The 23,734-nt window shown below is 38.0% G+C and overlaps 1 pseudogene; it reads left to right on the top strand.

Annotated features, from left to right (window-relative positions):
- The first annotated feature begins 7,692 nt into the window (after positions 1-7,692).
- Positions 7,693-20,827, top strand: LOC123233961 (annotated as a pseudogene).
- Positions 20,828-23,734: the final 2,907 nt, after the last annotated feature.

Raw genomic sequence — 23,734 nt, 5'->3', positions numbered from 1 at the left:
TTGCTCATTTTCCAGGCTTTTTCTTTTAATTTAAAAAACTGTTAAAGTTGGGCTCTAAGCTTCAGGTTCTTTATGCAGCTGCCTTCAGAGCTAACTCTGGGGATCTGTTTGCTTACAGTTCTTCCAAAGTAGTATAATGTAAGTAAAGGTGTTTTTAATACTCTCCTGGCCTGTACTCTTGTTTGTGAGTTAACCACAAGCTCTCTTGCCCCTTGGAACTGTGACTAGGGTCCCTCACTCCCCTGTGGCCACAAGTGTTTTTGTGTGCTAATGCTTCTCCTCACCCTTAGACTTGCCCTGGGACTGCTACCTGTATCTACATATGGGCAATGTGACAAAGAATTTGGCACCCAGAGCCAGCAAAGGGTTTAATATCCTTGGGTAATTATCTAGCTCCTTTTACCATCTGTAGCTGAGAGCTCCAGTAGCCTTTGCTGTTGATTCAGCTGCATGTAAGGTGTGTTGCCATGTGCTGCTTTGTACTCCACTTCCACACTAGTGCAACAGATCTTTTGTGCAGGCCTTATAATTTTATTTGTGCAGGCCTTGAAATTTTATTTTACCCCATCCTTTTGTGGATTTCTGCTCCAAAATTCATTATAAGGTGTTATAGTTTTTTTTGGAGGGTAGTTTGGTAAAGATCAGATGGGTCTTTGTTACCTTCTCTGCCATCTCACACATGTGCATATAATTTTGCAACAATTTACATTATACTAAAATTTATGGTTTTGCAAAGTGCATTTTTTCTTTGATTAATACAACAGTGTAGTGAAGTAATGCATTCTGGTGAAATAAATAAATGCAAGATGATAAATAATACCCTAACAGATCATTCAACAATTATAAAAAGAAGATATTTACCAGAGGAAGATATTCAATGAGGATGCCATTTTGCAAATGAAGACACCAATTCAGAGAGGTCATGTCAATTTTATATAACACTGCATAACTTGAGAGGTCTTTTACTTACTTTCTAAATTTGATGGATCTGTGATTTTTATCAGTATAGATAATCCCTCCAAAGATATAACTGAATGAAAACTACTGCATGTATCATCTAACACAAATTGTTAAAAGTTGCTCAACACACTGTAAACTTCCTTTTGTTATCTTAGTTTTTCAGGGTTGCTAATATAGCTTGTACCAGCTAGTCTACCAGACCATCTTTCTTATTATGTCTTCTTTCTTAGTTGTATGTTTTATGGATTCTTTTATGACATTTCTCATGAAATAACTTTACTAGTTACTTTCTAATATGCTATACAATTCTTCTAGTGACTCAGACTATGTATAATCCTTGATTCTTTACCCCTATCCTCAATCATTGGCCAATTCCTTTTGTTTCTATCCTCTTGAATATATCCTTTCTCACATGTAACACTGTCACCACTGTGGTCCAAATGCTCATCACCTCATACCTGGATTACTGCAGTAGCCTTCATGTTTATCTCCCTGCTTCACATCTCTTCCCACTTCAATCCATATTCCACTCAGCAATGAAAATCAATCTTCCTGAAGCTTTAATCTGACAATGTAACCTTCCTATTCAGTAAACTCCAATGGCTTCCTGTCATCTGAAGTGTCAAATATAAAATCCTTTGTTTGGCTTTCAAAGCCCTTCAAAATCTAACTCCTTCACCATCATCTTTCCAGTTTTGTTACACCTTACTTTCCTCTGTATACTCTGCAATCCAGTGACACTGACCTCCTTGTTCTTCCCACAAGAGACTCCATCTCCCAGTTCCATGTATTTTCATTGTCTATTCCCTATTCCTGGAATTCTCTCCCTCATCTTTCTGGATTTTTGTGATCAGATTTTAGCTAAAAGTCCCACCACCTGCAAGGAGATTTTGCCAGTTCCTTTTAATGCTAACATCTTCCTTCTGTTGATTATTTTCAGTTTGTCTTGTTTACATGTGTCCACCATTATTAGACTGAGTTCCTTGAGAGCAAAAACTGTTTTTGCTTTTTAACATTCCCAGTATTTAACATAGTGTCTGGCACGTAATTGGTACTTTATTATTACTCTCTGACTTGATATGATATGTCATTGTTAGGAATATTTTACAGCCTATTTATATATACCTTCTTTAATGGCTTTTTTTTTAAAAGGATCAAAGTAATTACTTTAAATATTCAGCTAACAGTACATCTAAAGAAAGATCCTTTAAGCACCTTTGGTAAATGTTTCAGAACATGTTCAAATAAAATGAGGAATTTGGCCCAACATACACACTTTTAATCAAAACTAGGAATAGATTAATGTTCTTAATTGGGCCAGCATCAGTCCAATAACCTGATGGTTTAGGTTTGATAGTGGAACAAAATGAGACTCTTAAAAGAGCATTAAACAATTATCAGAAGATTTACTTATAGCAAGAAGAGGATGGATAGGCCTTGAAAATACTTTGAGCATGCTCAGTTGAGTGAATTGCCATTTTGACTAGACAAAAATCTGAGTATACTAGAAGTTCCTTATAACTTTTATATTCAGGTGAATGGGAAGTGATATATCAATAGCCTGAGCCAAATAAATCTTGCAGATGTGCTTTAAAGGAAAACTTGATACCTTCAGGAAAAACTAGTCTAAGTTGCATAAGGACTAGAGTTAGGATATTGCTCCCATCCTACTACATCCCATGATGGTAAGGTCGTTAAGGTCTTTCAGAGCAGTAGTGCCAAACTCAAATAGAATTGGGGCCACTAAAAGTACATAAGGATACCTTCAGGCCACATATGACTTAGAAAACCACATATTATTATGAGGTGGGTGATTGGAGGAAGGTAGGATAGGAGAAGGAAGGGAACAGAAGGGAAAGCCAGAGGAAGGGAAGGAAGGTAACCCAGCTGGTAGTCTCCAGCCCCAGTAGGAGAAATTAACCCGAGCTCTTCAGAGCTCAATAAAGATCAGGTAGCATTTATTATTAGAATAGCTAGGTTTTTATTTAGTTAGGAAAGGGAAAGTTAGGTAGAGAAAAAAGGTCTCCAGTAGGCACTTCTCAAGGGTCAAGACAGCCTCTGGGGTAGACAGTCTCTAGGATAGAGAGACAGAGAGAAAAGGCACCAAAACTCTCTTTTATACTTTCTCCGACACCTCCCACAAAGGAAGTGGGAAGGGTCAGGGGAAGTTGTAGTAGGGCTTAGAATAATTTTAAACAACATATTCCCCTGTGATCCTTTGGGAAACCAGTCTCCCCCAATGGATCATAATAAATATAAATAAATGTACAATTACAATAAAATAAAGGGTATATATATATCAATACAAGAGGAGAATGGTGACAATTTTTACAATATAAGGAAATCAGATACTTGGTACTTCTTTTCCAAAAAAAAATTCAGGTGGTAGTCCCCTTCTTTCACAACAACAACAACTATATGTATATACATATATACATAAAACAAATGCATTTAAATAAGACAAATGAATTTTAAACCAGACAAATTAATTTAAAACCCCCCCAAAGTTCAAATTTTTTGCCATCCGGTTGCTCTCTTAGGCTCCTAGATCAGCATGCATTCTCCGTCTAGGAGGTAGTAAAACTCTTTTCCTAAAATAACTTGTTCAATGAATAATGAATCACCGCCAATCAAATTCATCAGGAAAATTAGCACAAAAAGGCCAAATAACTAATGGATGAAAAATTCTAAACATCCAATTCTAAATTTTATATGAAAAAAGTTCTAAATAAGAAAAAAATCACACTAGGTCTTTGAATACTGCCCAATCAAAGTAATCCATGTCCAACATCATAAACTTACCCACTTAGCAACCAGGACCACAGTCAACCACCATAGTAAGAAAAGTAGGAAAAAGAGCCTAGGTTTTTTTATTTATTGGTCTTATATTACATCATTTCTTCTTTTCTTCTTTTGTCATTTCTTCTCAGGGATAGAATATGAAGCCAGAACAACCAATTGTTAGGTACTTGATATAAATTTTACAAGGAGTGTGGTTTGGGAGTCCTACGTTTTAACATGTTAAACATTACAACCTCGATTCACACACTAGGTTCAAGTCCTTTTTATTGGCATAAAAGTCTCAGCAATCCTAGCAGGATTGGTTTCTCTTTTTAACCTGTGTGCTCTTTTGGCATCAGTCAGGTTATACATGCTACTTTGGCACTGTGTAGTTATCTGTGCTTGTTTGTGTAAGGAGTGAAAAGGGGGTTTTGATTGGGTGAATATTAAAAGGCTTTGTTGCCAGGGAATTGAATAATTATCAATCCCCAATTAAAGAATAACCTCAAGTCAAAATGACTTTTATGGAAGTTTATTTACAAATGAGAAGAGAGAAAGTAAGAAAATTAGAGAGAGAATAAGATAGGATAAGTGATCTAACACACTGGGTAATTTGCTCTGGCCCCTAGCTCAACCCAGGCAGATTTAACTAGTCCTTAATTGGAGAAGGCTGAGCCAAGAGTCCTTGAGGCCCAGGGATGAATGAAGCAAAAGCTTCATTCTGGTTCTCTCTTGAAAGGAGAGTTCCTTCACAGAATCCAGGGAGATTTAGTCTTTACACTCACCACGTGTAGTTCTAAGGGAAAGATTTAAGAAGTCTCACCAAGGTCTCAGGGTCCCAGCTCCAGAGCTCCTCCAAATCCAAGTCATGAACAAGAAGAAGAGAGAAGCTAAACTCACTAAGCTCTCTTTTAAAGGGGCTTCTTATACGTCACTTCCTATGCCTTCCTCTTAGTTTACATGTCCAATCACAACAGGCACTTTTCTTAGGACTGCCCAGGAGGCAGTCAGTAAATTCTGATTTGTCACTCATTCTACCACATGTGGGTCACAGACCTCTCAAATTGTGAGTTAAGTGGAGATGTTTTCACCTTTGGTGATTAAATCTAAAGATGGGCAGGGTAGATTTAATCTCATCACATTTTGCACTATGTAGATGAAATCTGTGCTCCTTTGTTGATTCCATCTCTTCAAAGCAGACATAAGTGCAAAGTCGTCCCATATTAGTTATATACCAATGGCAGTTTCAGTAGTCTGAGGCTTTGGGGTAGACGGTTACAGTTAGAACTAATGGCTATACTAAACCTACACTAATCTAATAATCAGAAACTCTTTCAATTTAGATAACATGCTTCAAATGCAAAAATTGCACATACAATTATTAAAAATGTGCTAAAAATTTCAAATATATATCCTATAATCAATGACAATGAGAAAATATATATATGGATTTATATATGTATATGTATGTTGCATATAGGGTAGAATATAAAGGTTCTTACCCAAGAATTTAGATGCATTTCCTCTTAGCCATGATCCAGTGTGAGTACAAATGAGGTAAAACAATAAATCATTGAAGAAAATACAAAAATTTCACAAAATGCATAACAAATCAATTCAATACAGGTTTCCTAATATAGGTTTTCTTCAAGGTAATATATGTTCAAATCTTTCAAATACACAAAATACAAGTTTTCCAAATTATCAATACAAAGGCACATGTCAAATACCAGATGGCACAAATAAAGTAAGGGGTTAGACAAGGACTGTATTGTAAAATTCTGTTTCTTCTTCTTTTCCTATTTTGAGGGAGACAAAACTGAAATAGGTTAATAGCAACAAAACAACAAAAACAAAAGAGTTTAAGGGGCACCTCCTCCTGCCCCACGTGGAGGAGCAGTAGCACCCTGAGTAGTTCATGGATGGGCTCCACTTAGAAGATACTGTTTGGGGTCATTTGTTGTGAGTTATCTGCCTGGTTATCAGTCCTGAAATTGCAATTCCTATAGTTATTGTTCCAATACTTACTGTTTCTGAAATTAGTATTGTTTCAATAGTTATTATTATTGTTATTACTGTTCCTGAAATTGTTGTAGTTGTTATTATTATTCTTAATTGGGTGTAACAGATTCCTGCAATTCATCATTGTTACAGAAGTGGCAGGTCAGAGACTGATAATTAGACTAAGAGAGAGGCATGTGGTATTGGTGTAGTATCATCATGCCCTCTTTCCTGTTTTTCTATTTTATTTTGTAATGATTTCAGTTCTTTTTTTTTGTATGGTATCCAATAGATCATTAGTTTGTACCTTTTTCTCTTCATGTCCTTAAGTGACATACACAGCTATTCTTCTTAATTCGTCCAGATCCATTCATGGCCATTTGGGATAATGCATCTTAAAGTAATCCTGGGCCACTCTGCTAGAATTGTTTACAAATTGTTGCCTTATTTGTTGTATGCCTTGCTGTGTTGATAAATATTAAGTCCAAATATTGACCTCCCAATTCAATAAGCCTGTCCATAAACTGAGAGGGAGTTTCGTCATCATTTTGCATTAGGCATTCAAATTTGGTCCAGTAGTCTGGACGTTCTGCACATTCTTTCATTGCTTTTAATATTTCAGCCCTAGCATTATTTAACTGCAAATATTCATTAGGATCATTGTAATTCCAGTGAGGATCCTTGTGTGGCCAGTGTACTGCATTTCATTCTCAGTCCTTATTTACATGAGAGATGATTTTGTTTCTTTCTCTCTCTGTCAAGAAGATCTGGAGTAATTTTTCCACATCCTTATAGGAAAGATTGTATTGGAAAAAATGTCTTCTGTCCTTTTCATTACACCTATGGGTTCATCATTATAATTTTAAACGTCTTTTTTAAATTCTTTGATATCTTGAGGAATGAATGGAATATGGTGTGTTAAATTTATCACATCCCCAGATTAGTCTAGTAGGCACTTCCCTTAGAGGGAAAAGGCCATCACAAGAATCAGAATCATAAGAATCAGAATCATAGCATGGTTTTGGTTTCTTTTGAGTCGTTTTGGTGCTTACCATGGCAGAGCAGGTCTTTTGAGGTATTTGCTTGCTTACTGTGGCATGGGTAGGAACTGGTACAGTCTCGGTTGGGGTTGGTTGTGGGTTGGGAGAAAGGGACAGGAGAGTGTCAGGAGAAGGGGGGGGGAGGGTTGGCCAGGAGATGCACAAGATGAGAGAGGAGTTTGGTTACATCTGTCTCTGTCTCTATTTCAAGGGAAATAGGAGAAATAGGACTTTCCTCCTTGAGTATTTTAGGAACAGCCTTGCAAAATTTCAAATCCTCCTTTTCTACTGCACCATGTATAGAGTATTTAAAATTGCCCAATTGGGTTTGTATTGCTTGGATCTGGGCCTGTAGTTTCCTATTGGCAGCCTTCTGCATGTTACTGGAAATTTAAAAAAAAATTTCCCAGCAGCATCAAAAGGAGGAGGCATTTGGAAACCATAAAGGTTTCCAATTTGGCAAAAGCCTAAAGGTTTTCTAGTATAGAAGCGATCATCCTGAGAGGCTTCTATTGATTTATTTATTTAGTCAGCTAGCTCCAATCATTTATTTATTTATTTGGCATATTTATTTCTTTAGTTTTAGCCCCTCAAAATTATTTTTTTTAATTTATTTGTTTGTTTTTGCTATATATTATGTATTATTGGTGCTTCCCTCCAGTGGCAGAAAGGCAGCACTGCAGCTTAGCAGAAAAAAAGGGAGGGGGGAACACACTAAGTGCTCAGTGCAGCCCTCCAGTGGCAGAAACGCAGCACTGCAGCTTAGCAGAAGAAAAGGGAGTGGGGAACACACTAAGTGCTCAGTGGCCACGATTCAGTACCACAGAGGAAGGAGAATTAGGAGTGGGACTAGTGTTGGTGGGGGTGGGAAGGAATGGAGTTAAAGCCAAAATGGAAGGAAGGGGGTGTAATGGAAGCCCTCCTGACTGAAAACCAAGGTAAGTGGAGTTTTACTTATTTGGGGGGTTTTTTAGTATTATATATATATAAGGCAAAATCGCTCCAGAGGGAGAGATTGGAGCTAGATAGGTAAGGGGAGGGGAGAGGAAGGGCAGTAGGGAGTTTTGAGAATTAGGTTGGGGTGGGTGGAAGTCAGACAGGGATTGGGGTTTTTCCGGACCCCTGCTGGTTTTTGCTGGCAGATCCCCTGCTGGATTTTAGCCCAGCAAGGGTAAGGAGGATTTAGATCTGAAATCCCTGCTGAGTTTGGGTTTAGTAGGGGAAGGGACCCCTGCTGGGCTGTGTTTTGGGCGGGAAAATGTTTTACTTACCAGTAGGCAGTAAGACTGGTAGGCAGGCAGGTAGGTTTAGGTCTGATCTGGTTGCCAAGTAATGTTAGGTTAAGGATTGGAGGAAGGTAGGATAGGAGAAGAAAGGGAAAGGAAGGGAAAGCCAGAGGAAGGGAAGGAAGCCCAGCTGGTAGCCCCCAGCCCTGGTAGGGGAAATTGACCTGAGCTCTTCAGAGCTCAATAAAGATCAGGTAGCATTTATTATTAGAATAGCTAGGTTTTAGTTAGGAAAGGGAAAGTTAGGTAGAGAAAAAAGGTCTCCTCTGGTAGGCACTTCTCAAGGGTCGAGACAGCCTCTGGGGTAGAGAGAGTCCCTAGGATAGAGAGAGAGAGAAAAGGTGCCAAAACTCTCTCTTTTATATACTTTCTTTGACACCTCCCACAAAGGAAGTGGGAGGTGTTGGGGGAAGTTATAGCAAGGAGTCCTGGGAGACCTAATCTCCCAGGACTTAGAATAATAATTTTAAATGACACATTATCATTATATTTTTTTAAATATTTTCCCACTTACAATTTAATCTAGCACTGGCCACACTTGAGTGTTAGAGGTCTTGTCTTTGACTCCTCTGTTCTGAAGGACCTTCTACCACTTAAATGATTTTAATGTGATTTTTGGGCAACTCTGACCTCAAATATTCAAGAAGCCTATTGCAAATAGCACTGAAGAAGGAAAACAATAGCAAAGTTAAAACAAAACAGAATAAACAATAAATCCATTTGATATGATCCCAAACTATTGCAGTTCACATTGGGACTCTCAATGTAAAAAGGTTACCATAAACAGGAGCAGCACCAGGAAGTCAAAGCTGTAGTGAAGATGATTATATCATGTGCCTAATTATCAATCCTCATCACAGGTCTGGAAGAATTGCCCTGCAACCTTACCAACTTAATATTCCCTGTTCCGACAGTGAGAGCCTCCCTCTTGCTGGGAACTGCATTGACAAAAATGTAACAGGTTGGGGAGAGGAGGATAGAAGAAGCGGGAGAAACACAAAATCATCCCATAAGAAGCCTTTGAGGAACTGCCCCACGATTGTGAGGGTAGACACTTTAATCTCCCCCAAATTTGATATGTTGCCTTATTGTTGTTCCCTTTCAACAATGCCTCCCCTTGGTCCTCCAAGCTTTCCGTGCAGAGGAGTTGTATAGTGATCACTGGGTATAGTTTTAGAAGCAGTACAGAAGAACAAATCAGTTGACATGCATGCCTGCTTCCTTTTGCTGTCAGTTAACTAGGGGCCCACATCCCTACCTACTACTGCCCATATCTATGCCTTCTGTCACTAAGGCCCACATGCTTGCTGCTTCCTACCAGCACTTCTTTCTCTCTAAAAGGTTGCTATTTGCTGTGCATGACCTCTCTACCAACTGTGCCAGGGAAAAACTGCCACTTCTGAACTCTGCCCTACTATGCAAAAGATTTCTGTGGGCCTGTGCTATCACTGTCTTCCTGTGTTTTGCAAGTGCTGTAATGGGTGCTGCTGGTGCCTGATGTTGCAAGTAGAATATTGTCCTGGCTATTCCACCACAATACTAGAAAATGGGTAGGTCAAAAAAAAAATAGAAACAATACATAATTTCAATGAGAGCAACATATCAAATTTGAGGGACATGGCCAAAGAAGTCCTTTATATCTCTAAAGACTTTCATCAATTAAAGAGGAAAAAATCAACTAATTGCACTAAAAGAACCTAGAAAACCAACAAATTTGAAAACTACCATTAAATATTAAAAGAATAATCTTGAAAATTGAAAACAAAACCCCAAAAATTGAATTAGTTTTTTAAATGATTTTTTAATCATCTTTTTTTAAAATAAGAAAACCACACTGTCTTGATCAATGATACATGTAAAACCCAGTGGAATTGTGTGTTGGCTAAGGGGGGGGGGGGTTGGGGGAGAGGGAAAGAACATGAAATAAGCAACTATGGGAAAATATTCAAAATAAACATTTTTTAAAACCACATTAATAGCATCAAGAGGGGCAGCAAGGTAGCTCAGTGACTCAGTCAGGCCTGGAGTTAGGAGGTCTTGGGTTCAAATTTGGCCTGGGCAATCATTCAACACCCATTCTTCTGCCTTGGAACCAATACTTAGTTTGATTCTAAAACAGAAGGTAAGGGTTGTTTGAAACTTTTGTCCAATTGGAAGCTGATAAAATTGACAATCTATATTAAATAGATGAGAAAGATATAAATGAAAATATAAAATGTACTTTGCAGAAAAAGAAATTTAAGACTCGATGTCATCACCATGGAAGAGTCCCCTGAGAGGGAAAAAGAAACCTGAACTCTGTGGATTTAAAAGTCAATTCAATTAAACATTCTAAAAACAATTGCATTGTTATATAAATTGTCTGATAAAGTAGTAAAAGGGATAATTCATCAATTTAAGACCATCCAACTGAATGGGAAATGGGAATATGGAAAAACAACTTCAGCTCTTCCCAGTCTAGGATCACAAATTTGATCAGGAATTGTGTAATAGGGGTAAGCTAGGATCATAGAGTCAGTGTCCTGAAATAAGATTAAAAAGCAGTGCAAGGATGCCCACAGTAAACACTTGGCCCAAGCCAAGAGGTCAAACTAGAAGTCAAGATTCAGGACATATTGCTGATCATACCCTTTTGAGGTAAATGGAGAAAAGATGTTTGGCTGCATAACTAGGGAAAATAAGGGTTTATGGAGCATCATACATTGTTTCTGTCACCTGCAAGAATTGCTGCTGTTCTGGACCAGAGGCACAGTTGAAAGGGGATCCTTAGGGCAATCTCTACAAGGCAGTAATAGAAACTGCTGAGAGCCCAGAATGAATACTTTGGAAATTATTTTTTCAGGAGGAATATGGAGAATATAGGGGCCAAGGAACAGAAAAAGATAAGGCAGTGATGATGAACCTTTTAGAGACCCTGTGTTGTGCCCCACCCCCAACCTGAGTGCCTCCTCCTCATATTCAGGGGCAGGTGGTCATCTCCCTGTTTAGGCTGCTTATATTTGCATACCAATGGTGCGCCCAAGATGCAACCACAGTACCGGGAGTGGGGCTCTCTATTGACCTGTGAGCCAACTCCTGGGGGTAGGAGCAGGGGGTAGAGGAAGCACAGTTAGCCTTTGCAGGGCAAGGTCATCCCTCAGACTGGTGACTGGCAGGGGAAAGAAGGAATGAAAGTGGAGATCTTTTAGGGGGTGGGGCCAAGCCCAGTGGCAGGAGAAGAGACCTTCCCCCCTCACACTCCTCTGTAGCTCCTAGTCCCAGACAGGAGGGAGAAGGGGAGGGAAGTAGCCTGAGAGCTCTGCTCAGGGGAGGTGACTAAGCTCAGAGGAGCAGGAAGGCACAGTGGAGAGAAGGGAACAGCTCTGCCAGAGTTCCTCTGCCTTTCTAGTAACTAACTGCCAGGGCCAGTGCCCACAGCCATCTGGCACATGTGCCATAGGTTCACCATCACGGTTATAAGGTATACAGAGGAAGATGGATAATGTGAGAGAAGAAAATGAGAAGAATCAACCAGATAAAACCAAGGAGAGAAGAGGAACCAATAAGAAAAACCTCAAATGGAAGAGAAGAAAGGAAGAGAGATAGCAAAAATAGGACCACTTTAAAAAAAAAAAAAAGCTAAATTAACTGGAGAAACAGTGCTGTGTTTATAGCAGAAAAATAACATAATTTTAAATGTGAATGTTTTAAACAATAATGTGAAAAAATTACACATTGGATAAGAAAATAAAACCCTACAATCTGTTGCTTTCAAGGGGGAAAAATTTTTTTTAAAAGACATACACAAAATAAACGGAATGGGGACATTTTGCCATGCAGCAAGCAAATCCGAAAAACCAAGTTTCCATCATGCTAAAAACAAGCATTTAAAAAACTTAAAGGGATAAATAAGAAAACTATATTATGTCAAAGAAACCATAGAAAGCAAACCAATATCAGTAATAAATGTACACTCCAAGTGCCTTAGCATATAAATTCATAAAGAATTGAATTCATAAGTGAATTCGTAAATTTCATAAATTCAAATGCTGAATAAGCATTCTCTGAGCTTCAAGAAAAAATATCAGTGACAGTTGGCTTTAATAACCCTCTCTCAGTCTTGAATAAGGCAAAGATACAAAAGTGAAAATACGGATCTAAACAACATAAAGACTTTATGGCATCTTCTAAATGAGAATGCAAACAAATATTTCCCATAACAAGATGGAATTTTACACAAAAATATTAGTTCAGAGATGCTATAAACAAAATTTGAAGAGCAGAAAATGCATCTTTTATTTATAGACCATATTCCAATAAGAATTCATTCATTTGGAGACCACAAACAAAAAATACAGACCCAAATGGAGACATAATAATGATATTTTAAAACTAATGAGTGAGGTTTTTAAAACCAACAAATTAAACACTAATTTTGTGAAAGATATAATGAAGCAACATGCCAAAATTTCTGAGATTTAGCTAAAGCAGTCCTCCAGGAAAAAAAGCAAAATAGAAGACCACTAAACTGAATAAGCATTTTTTTAATTAGAAAACTGTCAAATCTAAAATAGGTACAGAAGTGAAGATATTAAAAATTGGCAAGGAAATAGTTAAGTCAGATTTAAAAAACCCATAGAAATGGCAAGTAAAGCTAAAAGCTGGTTCTTTGAAAAGATTGGTAGTAAAACTGATCAACTTTTAGTTAAATTGATTAAAAAGACAAAACAAAAAGCAAAATCAACAAAATACCAAATGAGCAAGGTAAAGCAATAAAAGTAAGAAATAAAAATAATAATCAGAATATCATTTATTGTGCAGTTATGTACCAACAAGACTGAGAACACAAAAGAGGATTACCTTCAAAAATATGAAATACTAAGTCTGTCAGAAGGCCAGAGAGCTTTAAAACCCAATCTCAATATAGGAAATTGATCTAGCGCTAAAGGAACTACTCTCACAGGAGAATTCCATCAAACTTTAAAAGAAGAATTAATAACAATACTACTAATAATAATAATAATTCTCAAAAATTGAGAAAGAAAGAAGTCTACCATAATCCTTTTATGAGACAGAAGTAAAAATATAAGCCAATATAATTAATTAATATTAACTTAAGACTTAAAGCAAAATCTTGTCAAAACACTGTAACAATATATCTAAGGAATCTCAAAATGACCAAGTAGAATTTGTCCCAGGGATGGAAGGATGGCTCAACATTAGGAAAGTAATCAATATAATTAATCATATTAAAAACTAAAAGATCCAAAATTAAAATATGACCATATGCTTCCAAAGTTGTCATACTTTTAATACTATGCCAATCAAATTACTGAAAGGATACTTTATAGAACTAGGTAAGATAATAAAATTCTAGAATATCAAAGGAAATTACAAAAATAAACAGATGGAAGGGGAAGTCACACTTCAGTCTATATTATAAAGTAGCAATCATCAATTCCATCTTATATTGGCTTAAAAAATTAAAAGATAGATCAAGGGAACAGAGTAGGCAATGGAAAATCAGAAACAATGGAACTTAATAGATCAGTGTTTGATAGAATGGGAAACCTAAGAAAAAACTTGTTTTTTTAATTTTTGGAAAAACTCAAAGCAGTCTAGCAGAAATTAGGCTTTGAACAACACACCATATTCCATAACCCATTCTAAAAAAACGTGTTACAATATTAATGATAAAGCTATTATTTTTAATTAGAAGAGAAGCAGATCCTCTATCACATGTTCTAAACCAAAAAAGAGACCGATAATAAAAAATAGATAATTTTGGGGGCAGCTGGGTAGCTCAGTGGAGTGAGAGCCAGGCCTAGAGATGGGAGGTCCTAGGTTCAAATCTAGCCTCAGACACTTCCCAGCTGTGTGACCCTGGGCAAGTCACTTGACCCCCATTGCCTACACTTACCACTCTTCTGCCTTGGAGCCAATACACAGTATTGACTCTAAGACGGAAGGTAGAGGTTTTAAAAAAAAAAAAAAAAAGATAATTTTGATTACTTGAATCTGAAAAGCTTTTGCACATCCAAATTGATGTACCAAGGACGAGAGAAGCAAAGTTGGTAAAGGTAGGGAGATCTTAAATTTCTCTGATAATAGTCTAGTATTCAAGATAGAATGTGTGTATGTATATGTCATGTATGAGTATGTTCACATACATATTCATTATTATCTTGGATGTAATATGTATGTATGTATAAAACTAATAGCCTTTCTCCAGTAGATAGGTGGTCAAAGGGAATGAACAAATCATTCCCAAAAGAAATGCAAAGTATTCACAGCCACAGGAAAGAATGCCATATACCACTAGTAATAAGAGATATACAATTCAAAAGAACCCTGAGGTTTCACCTCATAACTTGCAAATTGACTCAAATAACAGTATTCAGTGTTGTTGGGGTTGTGTGATTATAGACACACTGATGTACTGTTGTAGAACCATGAATTGGTACAATCATTTTGGAAAGTAATTTAGAATTATGCAAATAAAGTGACTAAGATGTTCATAACCTTTGAACCAGAGACCCTATTGCTAAGCTTATATCCCAAGGAAATTATCGATAAGAAGTTATCATATACACCAAAATATTTATAGCAGCATTTTTTGTGATAGCAAAGGATTAGAAGCACAGTAAATGTCAATAATGTGGTAAATGAATGTAATAGAATATTATAGTGCTGTAAGAGGGTCTTGCAAAAAAGAACAACTGCTGGGTAGAAACGCCAGAGGGAGTTATAGGAGGCTACTGCTAGGATAAGGGTGAGGTGGGGGGCCCAGGGAGCTGCTTGAAGTCACTGAAGGCCCCAAGAGCCTGAGACTGGGAAGGAGAGGAGGGGCAAGGTGGAGACCAACTACAGCTGCTTGGGTTGTTGAAGCTGGAACAGGAGAAGTGAGGGGGAGAGACCATGAAGCAAGTGACCAGTCAATAACCAATGATGCCACCTCAAAGAAAGAACCCCAATCCCACCCAGTCTGTGTTTCAGGGAGAACCTTTCTACTCATATTAAGTATGACTGGTAGAATCACAGAAACCAGGGAGCTTTATTCTCTCTATGTTTTACTGGTGTACATGTTCAAGCTGATTATGGGTACTGTAAAAGTGAAAATTGGGGAAAGCCATCTAGAAGTGTATATATTTCTATGGACATGGGAAATGTATCAAAACTACATTTCCCGTGGTCCAGCTGTTTCCGTTTCCGGGTCTTTGGGGCATGGGGAGGTCTACGTCGACACAGAGAGGGTTTTAAATCTCCTGGGTTAGGAGGGAGTGGTCTCTTTTGCGAGTAGGCGCTTCCAGGAAACAGGAGACAGTAATGGAGGCGGCAGTTTTGAATGCTTACAAGTGCTTGGTCTGATAACTTTATCTATAAACATGGCTTTAATTAAAATACTAATTTATATATTTATACAAGCATTTATCATTTTTAATATTTATCATTTGGCGAACCAGAAGGTCGAAATTCGAACTCTAAATCTTCCAGATAGCCTAACTATAGCCATGCCTGCTTTTTGGCCATCTGGCTCAGCTCTTTTGAGCACTTTTTTAAAAAAGGAAAGTGGCTTTCCTTGCCATGCTTTTGCTAAAAGCAAGAGCACGTTTTTGCCTCCAGCGGGACTCAGCTGGCCAGTCCAGCCCAAGCCACCTTGGGAGGGAGGTCAGGCCAGCCGATTCGGGCTTTTGGCTTTAAACTAAAATCCCGGAGCCCAGCCAGACTGTCTCTGCCGCTGATCTCCATTCCTACTGCTGATCTCCTGACTACAAGCCTACACCATCGTTCGAGTGCTGCTGATGCTGCTGATGCTGCCATCGTTCAACCCCGAGCTCCAGAACCTGAGATTTCCGGGAAGGAACCCAGTCCTGACTTGCCAAGATCTCGACCTCCAGAGACTACTTCAGTTCCTGCCGCTAACAATTTGGGTATATTCCCCTTTCTCTCTACTTTCTTATAGGAGACATTCTAGCCTTCCACGTGTTTCTCTAAAGACCTAATTTAGCCACCCACACAAGCTCTACCTGTGGCATTTTCTACAATGACCCGACACCACGTGGACCTAGCAACTAGCGTTTACCCTTAATGGGGCCGAATGGCCTATTCAGACTTGCTTGTGATTAAAAACTGAACTCAGGGGAGAAATATTCACCCCAATAACTGCTCAGAACTTTGAACTTGGAAAAAAAAACCCTAAACTCAGCAAAACTCAATCAAAAGAACCTTAAATTGAAACCAGGGGTGAACTTTTAAAACCTCGGAACTGAATGTTTTAAAGAGACTGTATCTTACTGTATTTTGCTAATTACTTTTGTAAATTAATCTTGCTTATTTCGTTGATTTTCCTGTTGCACTGAATCATTTTACGCTAATGAAGTTTCTGCTTATGATGTTATTATATTTACTAATTTACCTAAAGCTTACTGTATCAAAAGCAATGCGGTTATATGTACCACCTATGAACATCTTATAGAGCACATGTCTTTAAAATTTATTCTGTCTTGGTAATTGCAAAGAACCTTGAAAGTTTCCATGCTTTAAATATTACCTTGTAATTTTACAAGAGATCTTTTTTAACTTTTACTTTAAATCCTTAAGAATTGTTGTCTTAAAGGATAAAGCTTTTATATATTTTATTATAAGAGATATTATTGCCTTAAATGGGTAGAAGCATTTCCTATCCAGGATTTTTTTTTTAAATACAGAGAGTCAAGGAGCTCCTCTTACATTCTTTGCTATGGAAGCAATAACAGCATTTGCCAAGAGTTAAAAGTTGTAACAAGTATATAATTTTAAACATCACTGTTTATTGTTTTAAAATGTGCTATTGGAAATAATGGTACTCTATCTGAATGTGCATTGTGAATCTGCTATTTGTAAAAACCACTTTCTCTCACAGGAAGTCTCATTTTTGGGTAACATAACCCTTCTAATTCTAAGCTATATATATTTTTTTGATTTTTGAAACATTTTTCTAATGAGAAATTGATTTCCCCTTTTTCTCATCTTGTACTGGAAGTACATATATAATCATTATTTATCCTTTTTCTAATTCTACAGCAAATACCTGAGCCTATAGGACTGTGATTAAATGCCTCTCTGATTCCAGAAGGGAATATGAAAGCCATTAATAGTGCTAAAGAAAGCACATGGTCAGAGACTTGACTGACTAAGATCTGCAAAATAGCAGTTCTATGCCAATACTTTAGAGCTTGAAAATTGGGGTTTGAGTCCTGGAGTCCCAGTCTTTTCTAAAACTTTAGAGGACGTGGGTCCCCTCGACTTAGATTCCTAGAAAGCACCTAAGATTGGTTATTTTATTTGGCTCACTTCCCTAAAAAGCTGATGATAAGTCAGATCAGAGAGAGACATTTTCCTTAAGTCCTGGCCCTAAATGGGTAATTGCACACTGCTGAATTCACTTTAATTAGACCTTCATTCAAAGGTCTAAGTTTATTTTCCCCAGATTTTTGCACACTTCATTCACAAGTTAATTTTTCTTCTTTTTTCTTGAATTTTATTCTTTTTATTTTGCCAATTGACTTCATATAACCCCCAGGACTCAGCCACTCATCCTTAGCTGACCTGAGGTACCCTTTTTTTAAAAAAAAAGGTGTGTTTAAGATTTACCTCACGGGGATATCTGTTAAGTTTTTTAAAATTCGATAATGTAAAAATATATGTATATTTAACTCTTTTAGGAGTAATTTCACGGGGAATTAAATTGTATAAATCTTAGAAGAAAATGTAGGTTTTGGAATCTATAATGTAAAGTTTAAATTCTTTTGAGAATAATTTCAGAATAAGGATCTTGCCATCTCCCCAGAATCCAGACGACGAACTTGTTTGGTGAGGACACATGAAGATGTCTGAAAAGCCTTCACTGTACCATGAAGACCAAACTTTGAACTTTGGGGTGCAGTTGATTGAACTATGGGGAGTTGAAATTGAGTTGTATGTATTGTTTTAATTGTACACTGTTGTGCCAGTGGGGGACAGCCCCAAATTGGTTTTTTTGTCAATGCGTCTAATTTAACCATTTGTTCATCTATTTCTTTTATTCCCAATTTCCTGAAAAATTTAGAAGTTGTTTATTTTTACAGGTCCAGCGAAGAAAAAAGGACTAACCTTTTTTTTTGCCGGACCTCACGGGGAATTGTAAAAGTGAAAATTGGGGAAAGCCATCTAGAAGTGTATATATTTTTATGGACATGGGAAATGTATCAAAACTACTTTATCAAAACCACATTTCCCGTGGTCCAGCTGTTTCCGTTTCCGGGTCTTTGGGGCATGGGGAGGTCTACGTCGACACAGAGAGGGTTTTAAATCTCCTGGATTAGGAGGGAGTGGTCTCTTTTGCGAGTAGGCGCTTCCAGGAAACAGGAGACAGTAATGGAGGCGGCAGTTTTGAATGCTTACAAGCGTGTGGTCTGATAACTTTATCTATAAACATGGCTTTAATTAAAATACTAATTTATATATTTATACAAGCCTTTATCATTTTTCATATTTATCAGTACTGACACCCTCACTACACCCAAGGCTTTTGCCACTACTTGTCGGCTTGTCAATCTAGTCATTCTCCTTTTCCTAGGCTTCATGAACTACATGATCACAACTTTTATAATAGAAGCCATGGCAGCAACCAATGATCAGCACTGTTGGAAAAGGATGGAAAGCCATCAGAAGGAAAATAATGACTCTATTGTTGCTCTTCCTTCTTTTTGGAAGAGGACCAATGACATCAGAGGGTGATAACTTGTATGTCAATTGAAGTGAGGCTGAATTAAACAAAGTCATTAGCCTCTTCTTTAAAAGTTATTATTAAGGGGGCAGCTGGGTAGCTCAGTGGATTGAGAGCCAGACCTAGAGACAGGAGGTCCTAGGTTCAAATCTGGCCTCAGACACTTCCCAGCTGTGTGACCTTGGGCAAGTCACTTGACCCCCATTGCCTACCCTTACCGCTCCTCTGCCTTGGAGCCAATACACAGTATTGACTCCAAGATGGAAGGTAAGGGTTTAAAAAAAAAAGTTATTATTAAAGACCTTACCTTCTGTTTTAATATCAGTCCTAAGACAGAAGGTTGGACAATCATGGTTAAATGACTTGCCCATGGTCACACAGCTAGGAAAGTAACTGAGGTCAGTCTCCTGGACACTAGGCCTAGAGTTTTATCAACTGTGCCTACCTAGCTCCCCTCTTCCAGAGTCATCAAAGTACAACAGCATGACAAAACCCAAGATAACTGGTCATCACCAGTTGGGATAAAATGCATGACCTTGGCTTCTTTGATGTCTAACCAATCCGTAAGCACCTGCTTCAGCTTCCTTCATGGCCATTGGAACAAATGTTCTCATTTGCTCCTTCCCCTCTGCCTAGGGTAGACCCCCTCTCTAATTCACAGATGGATTGGAGGCCTGTCAGTTACAGCTACCTTTAGCCAGGTTTAACCCTTCTGCCAAAATGCTTTATGAGAATGTAGCTGCTGTGCATGCTACAGTTTCTTGGAGCTATAGGTGAGAGCTAGATAGCAAGAAGAAGAAAACAGCCCTGAAAAGGGTTCAGCAAGCCCTCATACTGTAGGTACTAGTCTTTCCTGAACACTTGGACACCCTGTGACATTCCTGATAACAGTCTATGAAAGTTCTGAGCAGCCAGAGAAACAGCCTATCTTATCTGTTCAGAGATGATCTAACTTTTTAAAATCCTTACCTTCCATCTTAGCACCAATACTGTGTTTTGGTTCCAAGGCAGAAGAACAATGAGGGCTAGGCAATTGGGGTTAAATGACTTGCCCAGGGTCACATAGCTAGCAAGTATCTGAGGCCAGATTTGAACCCAGAATCTCCTGTGTGTAGGCCTGGCTCTCCATCCACTGAGCCACCTTGCTACCCCAATCTTCTAACATTTTAAAAATTAAATTGTGTGAAGAAGGGACAAGTGATCTCTATATTCTTCAGTAAAGTAGGAATCAACTTGTTCCATTTTTTTTATATGTACCTTTATATATGTACCTAGCTATACTGCAGCTGGGTCCTTACTCCTTATACGGGTAACCTGCTATGTCACCGGCAATCATTCCTATAATATGGAAGTCAGCATAATACAGATGTGTGCTGGAACTCCATCAGACATATTGATGTCTACCTACCACATCCACATGGCTATGTTCACACTACTCCTTGGACATTTCACCTTATTTGATATCCAGATGACCAAATACATCCAGATCCTGACATCTGTGATGAGATTGCCTTTATCATCATGATTATCTTGACATTAATCTGTATTGGACATTGGCAAGGAGAAGGGCATCCACCTATAGCCAACTTCTCTAAGACCCAAAACTTGTTTAGGGATATATATATACTCCTTTATGTGCCAGCATTTGCTGCTATTTCTCATCATGTCCATTTCCTCCAAAAAGCACATCACCCAGCTGGTGCTGCTAGACTTTGTTGATCCTGGCATTCTATAGCCTCCTTTCCTTCCTTCACTGTCATCTTCTGTTTCCATGGTGACAGCCTCATGGACTGTCTTCATGAGAACATGTGTCCTCCGCTTCACTGGTTGTGTTGTAGTGCGCTTGGGCATGATCTGTTTTTTCATGGATCTCTTTACTGTCTTCACCATTAGCACCAATTTTGCCACTATTTCTGTGACTTTGTGCAATAACTGGAAGACATGGGTATATCCAAGAGATATACCCATTAGCAGTAGACCAAATTGTGTTTCCTATCATAACCTTCCACCCTTGTCACCTCCTGTACCCATGACCTAGAGTCCTACATCTTTGCCTTCCTATATACTACAACCAGAAAGAAACAAAGCTTGTTTTTTTACTATCAACAAGCACAAATCCCCTTTACACAATGCTGCACTTTATACTTGTCTGGGTTTTCTCCTGATTCCTTTTGTTGTAGCCAACATAATCTTCAATGAAATGAAGCTTTAACTATGGGAACATTTACCAACACCTGGTTCCTTTTTGAAGAATTGCCTGCCTTCCTCTATCCTCCCCCTATTACAATGCCCACTGTTCTTTCACCACAGGGCAAACATTGGCATAACTGGTAATCAAGTCTGATGGCTGCTACATGACCCACTGCCTGCCTCTACTCTCAAGACCCAGTCAGAGATGAACTACTGAGTCCCCTCCATGGTGCCTTAGGTGGATTTTAGAAACAGCACTGGCACTGTGACATCTTATTTATGTTGCGCCCAAAGGGTATTCATTCACCCCCATCTAGGCTGTGGGATGACCTAGGTCTCTGTTTTTGGAGATCTGTTCTAGAGGCTAACACTGAACCCTAACACCTCCTACTTGCTTCTCTCCTCACAAGTATGTTTTGCTTCCTAAGAAACCAATATACTGAAAGCACATGTCATTTTTGCTTTAACATAATGGGAAGTGAGCAAGGCCCAGAGCTATAAGGACACAAGAGGGTTTATTGACCATGGGATCCCTAGAACAGAGCTGTGGGGACCCTTACTATAGTACTGAGTAGAGACTAGGTCATTTAATTACTGACTGAGCTCTAGAGTCTAGGATTCTTGCCCTGACTGGAGCCTTAGTGTTCCCTGGAAGGGAAAATAAAAAGGCCTTTTCATCTTTTCCTCACTCCATAGACTTAACTTCTCTATTAATCCTCAGGGATAATGAGAAAGGGCAAGAAAGAAAAGTGTTCTCTGAGCCTTTGGTTTGTAGGAATGCTAGTTAAGAAGATGCTATATCTCCCTGCAGGCCCAGGATGATCTGGTGGCAAACCCATGTCAGTGTCCTATCCTTGTCTTTCTGAAGCAGGTTAAAGATAGCATTGGAATGGGCAGTAAATTGGGACCACCTGTGGGAGTCATCTCAGACACACTTGATCAGTGTTCCTGTGATAAGAGATTGATTTGATTCACAACAGAGAAGAGTAAGAGTCAACTGAGCAGCATCCTTTATCATCTTGGTAACACTGGAAGAAATACCGAGGTACCTAGAATAATGAGAAGGAGCAGCACATACCCTCCACTTACCACTTCCCTTTTCTATTCTTACATTGATTCTATATCATGTACCATCCTTTACTGGGGGCCAACCTGTTCTGAAAAGTAGCCTAACTAAATCCATGATTCCAGCCCCCTTCTCACTGCTCTTCTCCATTCACTACATTCACAACTACTGCTACTAAATCATCTTCATATGTACTATAATGAACTATGCATCAAATATGCCTTCTCCAGCATCAGGGCCTGAGTTCCTCTTGCTGAGATTCAGTAGGGTCCAAATTATTCTTAAACTATGCCTTGTTCTCTGTACCCTTAGGGTCTGGGGCCAAGAAGAGTCAAATGTAGAATGTAGTGTTCTTTCTAAGGTTGGTCCTGACCCTTTCCCTGCAATATACCTAATTTCAGTACCTTGCTCAGCACCTTTTATTTCTCCTTACCTGCATCCCACACATTTCCCTGTTAAGAAAAAACACAATCCTCAAGGGGACAGATTATCTTTAAAAAAAAAAAAAAAAAAAAAAAAGACTCCTGCCAAAGGGACAGGATGATGAAAAAAGAATTTCCTTAAGCAGGAAGACTAGGTTGTTGGAAATGGACATATCCCACTCCTAGGTCCCATGCTTCCTTGAACCCAGTGGAATTCCTTTGAGAATTAGATTGTCTTAATTGGATATTAACTACTAATCCATCATTTTTGGTTTGTCTCACATCATATACAACTTTTTCCCAGCCAAATGAAAAATAAAAATGTCCCTTCCCCATAAAAAAAATACATATGATGAGTATAGAGAAACATGGAAAGATTTACATGAAGTGATGCAAACTAAAGTAAGCAGAGGCAAGAAAACATTATACACTGTAATCACAACAATGTAAATTTTAAAAAGCAACCATGCACCAAAAAATCAAAAGTGAATATAACAAAATTATAAAAATCAAGCATGACTCAAATGAAGAGATATGATAGTTCCAACCCATCCTTTCATGAAGGTAAGAGGTCCACATGTATTACATATTGTACATGTTTTCAGATTTTTTTTTCTATGTATCAATCAGTTGTGCTGACTTTTTCCTCTTTAAAAAAAATTACATTGCTCTCTAGGAGTGGAAAGGGGAAGGATTACTATGAATAACCATGATGATGTAAGAAACAGAAGATAGCACCTTTATAAACTTATAAGAAAATAAAGAGATGTAGTCTTATGAAAAAGAAAACTGAAAAATCTGGAAAGATTTTTAAAGAGAATTAACAATTTGGCACAATAGGTACAAAACTTTACTGAAATAACAGACTCTTTAAAAATTAAGATAGGCCAAATAAAAGTTACGTGTCTGTGTGAGGTAACAAGAAATTAAAGTCAACGAAAATCAAAAGATTGAAAACAAAATAATATAGGTATTACATATAAAAACAACTATCATAGAAAATTAAATCAATGAGAGATCATTTAAAAAATCATTATACCACCTGAACAATGAGGATCCAGTGTTTTTTAAAGTCCCAAATAAAATATATAAATATTACAAAAGAAAAGATATTATTTAGAGTTCAAATACCAAGAAACCAAAGGCAGGATCACATAAAATTGATAAACAAAAAATGAAAACTCCCCAGGGATTACCAGTAGAATAGTTCATCCATCTCAAAGATTGAACGCCATCGAAAGTAAAGTGCAAATGAAGCTCAG

The sequence above is a fragment of the Gracilinanus agilis genome, chromosome 2, assembly GCF_016433145.1.
Source record: "Gracilinanus agilis isolate LMUSP501 chromosome 2, AgileGrace, whole genome shotgun sequence".
Taxonomy (NCBI): domain Eukaryota; kingdom Metazoa; phylum Chordata; class Mammalia; order Didelphimorphia; family Didelphidae; genus Gracilinanus; species Gracilinanus agilis.
Note: the sequence above shows the minus strand (reverse complement) of the source record. Positions and strands in the feature narration are given on the sequence as shown.